At 33.7% G+C, this 10,173-nt stretch overlaps 1 pseudogene; it reads right to left on the reverse strand.

Moving 5' to 3' along the window:
• Positions 1-3,534: 3,534 nt before the first annotated feature.
• LOC140980805 (pectinesterase inhibitor 9-like) lies at positions 3,535-9,669 on the reverse strand (annotated as a pseudogene).
• Between the last annotated feature and the right edge of the window lie 504 nt (positions 9,670-10,173).

Below are 10,173 nucleotides of genomic sequence, written 5' to 3' on the forward strand. Positions count from 1 at the left end.
ATAATAATAATATTATTATTATTTAAAATATTAATAATATTATTATTAATATTAATATTATCATTAATAATAATAGATAATAATAAGTTTTGGTTTGAGAAAATATATGAATCCGTCATCGTCTTGTCATATTAATATTTTTTGAACGGGGATGGGAAGTTGATTTACAAAGTTTCGGTTCGAGGATTCCCCGAACCCGAAAAAACTGGGATCGGGGCGGGTATGAGGGTGAGGATGGAATTCGGGGACGGGACGGAGATGGTGATGACAAACCGAGCGCCCCCGCTCTCCGCTCCATTGTCATTCCTAAGGGGGATGGGGTGGTTTGAATAATTTTAGACTTTAAATATTCATCATTAATGGGGAGCAATTATCAATCAATTTATAGTTATGAGTAACTTTATCATTCTTAATATCATTTAAAGTAATTTTAAGTTTTTGCTTCATGAGTTAAATATAATTTTTTCCCAAAAATGAAAAGAAAATTATCGAGATGCTATCAAAATTTGAGCTCGATTGATAAAAAAAATTCGAGATTATTATAAAACCGCACTCGAGCTATTAACAAATTCTTCAAGTCAAATTCAAACTCAAGAATTAATGTATTACTACCAAATTAAATCAAACCAAGAACTCGAGCTGAAACACTAAAAGTTTATCCGGTGATCCCTAGCTACCTTCAAAGTACATAACAATACAATTTTCCTTTTTTTTTTTTTTTTGGGAAAGCTTCAAATTAATTATAAAGATTTAGACATTTAGTACAGTTGAGGAGTGCATCATATAATAATTGAGACACAATTTTTTATTTATTTCTGAGTTAAGAAAATATGTGATTACATATTTGATCTGTCATATGTCCATTTTCAACGAGGAGACTGCTTCACAATTATTGTGAATGTTATTTTTTTCGATATTTATATTACTATCATCCCCTTAATTCTTTTAAAAAATCTTAAGCTGGCGTTAATTTAATCACAAAAACTCTCGTGGGACAGTCTCATGGATAAATTTTGGGAGACATATATTTTATTTGGGTCATCCTTGAAAGTACTATTTTTTATACCAAAAGTATTATTTTTTATTTAAATATTGACAGAGTTAGATCTGTCTCAAAAATAAAGATATGTGAGATGGTTTGAAAAGAGATTTGCTCTAATATAATTAACATGGACCCGATATTTATTCTTTTAGTTTCAGATACTGTCTTTAACAAATGCTTAATCCGTGCATTATTCGATCGGGGCTAGCTTGGGCTTTCTCCTTCTGTTTTAGCTGTCCTAATCATTTTTATTGGTGGCCGTCACGTCTTAATTTTCAATTCCAGGAAGTTTTGGAGTCCGATGCCATCACCGGAAATAAAGAAATATGTATACATCATGAAATGATCATTTGAAGATGGATTTGGAACTACCGGAACAAACTGCTCGGAGATAAAATAATAGGAAATAATTTTTTTGGTCCACTAAATGAGTTTATTTTGGATATAATTCACTAAAACATTCAAATTTTGGTTTTAGTGTATTAAATTTTAATTTCGGCTAATTTTCATTATCAAATCGGTGTTACGTCAATATTCTAGCAAAACAATACTAAAAGACAAATAAAATCAAAATTATTGCATTAAAGCCAAAATTTGAATACTATATTAAGCAAAACTCAAAATGAGACAAGTTAATGGATCAAAAAAATTATTTTCTCTCAAATAAACTAGAGAATCTAAAAGACAGAAGAAAAATTCATATTTTTTTTTCTCGAAAATTAAAATTTCATGATTGGAAAACTTTGTTGGTGGCACGATAAAAAATTCTCGACAACCATTCATAAAATTTAGTAGAGAAAAAATAGAAGCAAAATTCACAAAGAAATATAACCCGATCTCACACACATCCAATGAAAAATAAGAATATTGGATACTTTTAGCAATGGATTGCATTATTAGATGGTCAAATCTAAAATCAATTTTAGTTAATTTCTTAATATTAGAACTGTCAAAACGGATTAGGCTCGTTTCGCTACATGAAATAAGAGATTGGGTTTGCAATTTCACACCCCACCAAAATGGGGACTAGCCTACTCCAGTCCATCTCGTCACATAAAATAGGTAGGTTGAGTCGACAATTTTCTGACCTACACCGGTAGCCCGTTTTGAGTACCACCTGAAAGATGATAAATATTATCACGTCATTTTATTTATGTATTCACCATTTTCATGGATGAGGTCGACGGGAATAGGGAAAATTCTAATTTTAGTTCTGTAAGTTGGTCCATTTGATATTTTAGTCCTGTAACATTTCAGAGTTTGATTTTCATCTAGTAATCTTGATTTTTTTTGTCTTTTTTACGGAAGTTATCAAACTTATCCAAATATTGCTTGTTAAAACAGATACTCTCATATGTTGCTCATGCGGCGTACATTAAAATCTATATAAGCATAAATAAACTAGAAAAATAAAGCAAAATAACATTCAAAATTTCAAAATTGAAGAAAAAAGATTGTTATAATCCTTTATTTTTGCTTAGGTATATTTAAGTGTGTGTAAAATAGGCTTTATTCTGGTCATATGAGTCATGTAGGATAGTATTGATGTCAAATACGTAATATTCCACGAGTTTAATGACTTCCAACAAAAAAAAGACCAAAATAAAAATTCAGAGTACCGGATAAAAAAAATTTAGAAAGCTAAAATACTAAAATTCAAAATAAATCACCTTACAGAACTACAGTGGTAACTTTTCACGAGAATACAAGTGAAACATAGTCTTACACAAATTGATTCATTGTATTTATATAATATTATATCTTTTATTTTCATTTTATGTATATAATTGAAATGATATAAATATATGTTAGATCATTATATATTTTGATACGTTAATTTTGTATTAATGACTTGTTTTAAAATTCTATAATATAGTTTGTGAAAAATGTTGTGTTTACATTGAGTGTTATATAGAGGTTGTCCCACATCAAAAAAATCAAAGATTTAAAATGAGTTTATAATGGTTTACAATGGACTTCTATAGCAACTTGGGTTAATCATACAGTCACGCAGGCGCGGGCTTGGGCTCGGGGTGTGACAGAATGGTATCAGAGCCGGTCACCTGCATGGAACACCGGGAAATAAGTGCTATACAGGGCAAAGTGCTACGTACATGGGAGCCACCTCTTGAACCTGCGGGGCAAAGTGCTACATGACGGGAGCCACCTCTTGAACCTGTAGGAGCCACCTCTAGATTCTCGGTGCTGGTGGATCGAGGGGTCAGGCCGCGACGAGGACGTCGCGTTCTGAAGGAGGGTTGATTGTGATACCCTTGTCCCACATCAAAAAAATCAAAGATTTAAAATATGTTTTTAATGGCTTACAATGGACTTCTATAGCAACTTGGGTTAATCATTTTCGTAAAGTGAGGACGAATACGAAGTAGTTGCTATAGAGGCCCATTATGCAGTCACGCAGGCGCGGGCTTGGGCTCGGGGTGTGACAGAATACACGCTACTATCAAATTACAAAACTATCCCAAAACCTTTTTAAAAATTATTTCATTTCAACTACAATTGTTTGTCTTGCTTAAAATTACGTCTAAGTAATTGATTGAAAGGCAAGTTTATGCAGGCCTTGCTGCAAAGCGATTAACCAATGCCAGAGCATTACTTGTAACTTGTGAACAATACGAGACTCTTCTCTTTACAGCAACCTTCACATATCCGTCCATGCCAGGGCCTGAAAATCCATCCAGGCAAGTAGTTTGGTCCGTCAGAGCCGTGCTAACCCACGTCTGCACGTTGCTAGCGTGTCATAAGAAATCCTGATCGTTCATAGGACGATTCATCCCCACAAGATCCTTTATTGAACTTGTGAGCTGATCCACTGCGTTCCCTATATTGTCAACACAATCTTTTGTGGCTCGGAATACAATCGGTTTCATGCCCTTTCCCCTAAGCAGTTTGGAGACGAAGCTACACACGTATAGGGCTCGACTTAGACATATTGAGAGTGCAGATTGAGCTAGGTTCCAGTGGCTTTTGTGGATTGTGGTGGAGTATTTGGAGAGGCATTGGATGCAGAGAACTGGATAGCGAGTGGAACCGCATTCTTCTTCGATAAACTCTATGGGTTTTGAGTGGAGCAAATTCTGCTGATATTTTAACAGGTATGTCTTGTGAAGATAAAGAGGAGAAGTACCAAGAAAATAACGTGTTTTGCCATTATAGTTTTAAAGTGTTTATGCAAGCAAGTGTGTTCGAGGGAGTTTTATGCTGAGTTTAGAGGTGCTCATTTGAAAGGAAGGGTCACCTAATAACCATTTTTTTTTATATAGATAACAAACACGATTGCGAAAACATCTTCAACTCGTTGCTAAAGATGAAGAACGAAAGGAGATTGCTTTGTAAATTGTTAGCTCTGTTTCAATATAAAATGTGCCGTTAGTGTATAAAATTATGCAAAAAATTATTCAATGTTCGGATGAGTATAGAGCTTTGTATGGAGTTTAATTTTTGAAATATTTGTGCATAAGTTGATCCTTGGTCAAAACAATTATATATACTAAGTAGACTGTGACACATGTGATACGTGTGTTGTGTAGAAAAAATAGAAAATGAAGTAGTTTTTTTTTAAAAAAAAATTAAATAAAATTGCTAAATTTTGAAATTGAAATAATTGGAAATAAATAGTTGGATGGTTGGTTAATGGTATTTTAGAAATTACAAAAAAAGTTTTATGCCATAAGAAAGTTAGCAAAAGTACATAGACACACAAATCATACCGTATGTGCTCAATAAGTAATATATCACGTAAGTAAACATTAATGCTAGAAGGAATAATAGAAAAACATTAAAAATATTGTTTATAATAGTATAAATAATCAAAATAGTCCTTCAAGTTTCCTTATTTTTTCTGTTGATTCCTTAAATTAGATTATTTTATTTTTTGTTCTTTTTGTCGAAGTACTGATGCAATGCCAATGAATACTTACGTGTTTAGCACCACCATGTCAGTACGTCATAACAAAGGACAGAAGACAAAAGCACAACATAACTTACAAACCAAAACTCAAATTTAAATGTTTAAAGAACCAAAACATCAAATATGCAAATTTAAAGAATATATTGTAGCTATTATACCTTAACAATAATGGACAAGTCAAATCTAAGTCATGCTTGTGATGGAGTTTAGTGCTCAACTAAGATTTTACGTTAACAATAAAACATTTGTCGGGTTTTAAATATCTCAGACAAATTAACATTTATTTTATTCACACATTTGGTAGAGAACATCGCTTGGATAAAAGAACCCCACATGTTCTAAAGGTTGTGTTGTACTTGGATTAGATATTCGGTGTAACATAATCTCACTCATGTGATCTTTGCATAGTTACGTCCTGTTTATATGTTGTTCTTCGTTGTTCAGAATTATTTTNAAGAATAATTAATTTTGGTGTTATGACATGTTTTTTTTATTAATAACAAATATCATCTTCTCAAATTATAAAAGCTGCTTATGTGTTCAAGAAGTTGCATCATTTTCCAAAAGTTGTTTATGCATTATAAAAATAATTTCATTTTTGTAATAAAGACATACAAATTTTTGTTAGAATGATTGGTCAATATGAACTTATATTAAGTTATACTTTGTGAAAATGTTAGAACGGTTGGTCAATATGCTCTCTCAGGTGTGTGCTTGAGCAGGAAGTGCAAATCAACGGCCTAATTTACACTGAAAAAGGCTTGACTTGTGTGCCAACGAATCTGGGTGCGTTGAATGTCAAACCGATCAAGACAAATTGCCCGCCAAGGTTCACCTGACTTTTGCTATTTTCCGAAACTTTTGTTTTCAAACATTCACTTCAGACCTTTCTGGATCTAAGCTTCCAACTGCCTGCCTCCTGCTGCTCTGCTCCAACTCGTGATAAAATTCAGATACTTCTTCAATTCACTGTTAGTTGTATCCCGAGAAATATTTGCCTAACTTGATCCTCGAAGCACATATCGGAGATGACGAATATGTTTAAAGGACATTGTACTTTATATATCCTCAGTTTCCTTTACTATTTTCGTTCTTACATTTTTGTTCGACTTTCTGCGTCTGTTAAAATTTTACGCTACTTCATTCATCCATAGAAAACTAAGACATTGGCTTACAAACTTGACTCTATATCAATACGATGAGTCAAAATTATTTTATTATATGGGCCCATTAAGAAATGTATTTTGGCTCATGAGATACATATATATATATATATATATATATTGCTTTTGAATATCTTTGATTTCCAGCTCGATTAAGTTACTTAATTGGATAATCAAACATGCATTTGGTTCATAACGGAGCCAGAATCCCCTCAAACGATTGATAGAAATATATATTTATGGAAAGTGATTGATTACGTGTAAGATATAGAAAGTCAAGACTTGCGACTGCATATTAACACATAATTTACAATCTAAATCATAGTTTAAAATTAAATGAGTGATTATTTGAATCGTCAATAAAATGGGCATGTTTTTTTTTATTATTATTGTCTTGAGGTGTTTATGTTTATTTGAAGTAAAATTTTCTTATATTTGTTGGAAAAGTTCGATGCTTAATGAATGAAAATTAAGTAAATTAATCAATGTGTTTGATTGGAAAAGTTCGAAATGTAGAACGAAGCTTAATGAACGAATATTAAGTTCGGTGGTTCTGAATAAAACTCGAAAAGAGTTCATCAAATGTTGAAAGAAACTCAAACGAGTAGTCAGAACATGTAAGGGACGAATATGAAAAAAAAAAAAATTAATTCGGGCATGACAATTGAGTCAAGAAATGCAGTATTTTTTGAAAATATATTTCCTTGTAAAGAAAGGAAAGAAAATGGTTCTAGCAAGCGAAAATTTGAGACGGAGCATGAAGGTCAAGGACCTACACATGAGCCAACTCTAAATGAAAATGCTACACCATTGGAAAGTTCTTCAAAGGAGCAAGAGCAAAGAAGAAGCAAAAGGGCTAGAATTTCAAAGTCCTTTGGTCCAGACTTCCATACTTTTATGTTGGAGAATGAACCAAAGGACATACAAGATGCTCTGGCTAGCCCTGAATCTCCCTATTGGAAAGAAGCCATCAACTCTGAAATGGATTCCATATTGCAAAACCATACTTGGGAACTAGTGGATCTTCCATCAGGTACCAAGCCATTGGGATGCAAATGGATATTGAAAAAGAAAATGAGAGTTGATGGAAGTATTGAAAAATACAAAGCCAGGCTTGTGGCCAAAGGCTATAAACAAAGAGAAGGTCATGATTTCTTCGACACGTATTCACCAGTTTCAAGAATAACATTCATTCGTGTGCTCATTGCTATTGCAGCATTGCATAACCTTGAGATACATCAAATGGATGTCAAAACGGCATTCTTAAATGGTGAACTTGAAGAAGAAATATATATGGAACAACCTGAAGGCTTCATTGTTAAAGGACAAGAAAGAAAGGTCTGTCATTTAATTAAGTCACTATACGGACTTAAACAAGCGCCCAAGCAGTGGCACGAAAAATTTGACAAGGTAGTATTGTCAAATGGATTTAAATTAATGAGTGTGACAAATGTGTTTACATTAAAGGCACTCGAGAATCTTATGTAATATTATGTCTATATGTGGATGACATGCTAATAATGGGGAATAGCCAAGAGTTGATTAAGAGTACAAAGAAAATGTTGACAAAACATTTTGATATGAAAGATATGGGTATTGCTGATGTAATTCTAGGGATTAAAATCTTTAGAACTCCAGAAGCAATAATCCTATCTCAGTCTCATTATGTAGAAACAGTGTTGAAGAAGTTTAACGTTTATGACTCTACCCCAGTAAAACGCCTTTAGACGTAAATGTCCATTTGGCGAAGAATCGTGGAGAACCAGTGTCACGCCCCGAAACTCGAGATTTGACACCGGCGTAGTTTAACAATCACACAACTGAAACGACCAGCCTCGTAGCATAGTATACACCAAAAACCAGTTTATTAATCATGAATCTCAAAAAAAATAACCATGTCTTTACAATTGAAATAAAATAAATTTGCGGAAACGTCCAACCTAAAATTTTAAATTTCTAAAATTAAAAAAAAAATAATCCTGTCTACTAATCACCATCCCCAAAACTGTTCCGATTCTTCTTCTTCTATCTGTTCTTCGGACTTATCTGGGAAAAGGTTGTAAGGGGTGAGTATTTTGGGAATACTCAGTAAATGGGGGAATTATCGAACACCACATAAAATTTCATATTTTCGAAAATAACATATATTTACAGCATGATTTTCATAATTTTTAACACTGAAATTTTTCACCTTTCATGGTTTACTGACGTCAGTCCCTAAGTTTTAATCCTCTAAGGAGGCGAGGCCGTAAAACAGTTCTATCCCACTGTTAAGGGCCATATGATGGAATTCCACCCATTTTCAGGGAATCCTCACAGTGTCCTCACAAAACGTAACAAGATTTTAAAAAACGTAGACGGTGTTCGACCGCATTTTTTTCTTTAAAAAGAAAAACACATAACCCAAAAATTTAAAATTTAAAATTTGCCCACTTACCTTAAATTCTTGATGCAAAATTACGTGAATAATTAGGGTTGCTTGCACAGGAATTTCGAAAATTCCTCTTCAACGGCTGGACGGCGGCAGCGCTTCGCTGTGCTCGAAAATTCCTATGGAGACTAGAGGGGAGTCTCGAAATTTTTGAGAGAATTTGGGTGTGATTTTTCGACAATTAGGGCCCTTCTATTTATAGGAGTTGGCTGCTATCGTGATAGTGCGTTTGAACTGTGAATCAAATCTAAAATCATGATATATCCGTGATCTAGGTAGATATTCGAAATCTCCTTCTTCCTTCCCCACCTAATTTTTGAAAATGGCCTAGTGTATATTGTTAGATTTCGAATTCTAGGGATTTTATTATCTCTTGCTTGATCTTTTCTCCCGGTATCTCAATATCAACTTAAATCTTAGACATTTATCTGCTTATTTTCAAAATTCCTTAGATTGAGATAAATTTATTCCTATCAAATTTTCAAGTTTAAAAATAAATAATATTATCTTAATTTCGAGCTTCATAATTCTGTACACGATAAAATTATCTACACAACTTAGATAACCTTAAACAAATCTTATATTCTGAATGATTTAAATATTAATATCCAAGATTACACCATCAAATTATTAACCTTATATTAAACTGATATGATCACAATATTACAAAATCCCGGGTTTTACAACCAGTTTCCCAACTGGAATACTCCAGAATTATTGGAAGCCTTATGTACATCACTAACTGTACTAGACCTGACATCGCTTGTGCATTTAACAAGTTAAGTCGGTTTACAAGTAATCCTAGTGATGCACACTGGAAGGCATTGACAAGGGTGCTTAGATATTTAAAGCACACCTCAGAATACGGACTAAATTACACAAGGTATCCTGCAGTACTTGAAGGATACTGTGATGCAAATTGGATTTCTGACACCAAGGATTCCAAATCCACCAGCGACTATGTATTTACCATTGGTGGAGGAGCAATCTCTTGGAGGTCATCGAAACAAACTTGCATTGCTAGATCTACTATGGAATCGGAGTTCATAGCGCTAGATAAAGCTGCAGAAGAAGCTGAATGGCTTCGTAACTTTCTAGAGGACATTCCGTGTTGGACAAGTCCAGTGCCAGCAATAATGATACATTGCGATAGTCAGTCGGCAATTACAAGGGCACAAAACAGTATGTACAATGGCAAGTCTCGACACATTCGTCGAAGACATAATACTGTACGACAGTTGATCTCTAATGGAGTTATATCTGTTGATTATATTAAATCAAAGGATAACTTAGCGGATCCGCTTACAAAATCATTAAATAGAGATCAAATGTACTGTCTGTCAAGAGTAATGGGTTTAAAACCTACCAAATAAAGTTTTCATAGTGGCAACCCAACCTTGTTGATTGGAGATCCCAAGATCTTGGTTCAATGGGACAACTAAGTTATGAGAACTTGAGGAATCGCTCCTCATTCCTATGACGATGAGTGAAGTTGCCTACAAAGGTAGTGAGGTTAAGTATTGTACTTTTAATGATTATGTAGCTTGCAAAAACGGGGTAAGCAGGATACCCTTTTACAAGGAGATCACCTATGTATGTGTGAGGACGG

Source organism: Primulina huaijiensis, chromosome 7 (genome assembly GCF_012295235.1).
Source record: "Primulina huaijiensis isolate GDHJ02 chromosome 7, ASM1229523v2, whole genome shotgun sequence".
Lineage (NCBI taxonomy): Eukaryota > Viridiplantae > Streptophyta > Magnoliopsida > Lamiales > Gesneriaceae > Primulina > Primulina huaijiensis.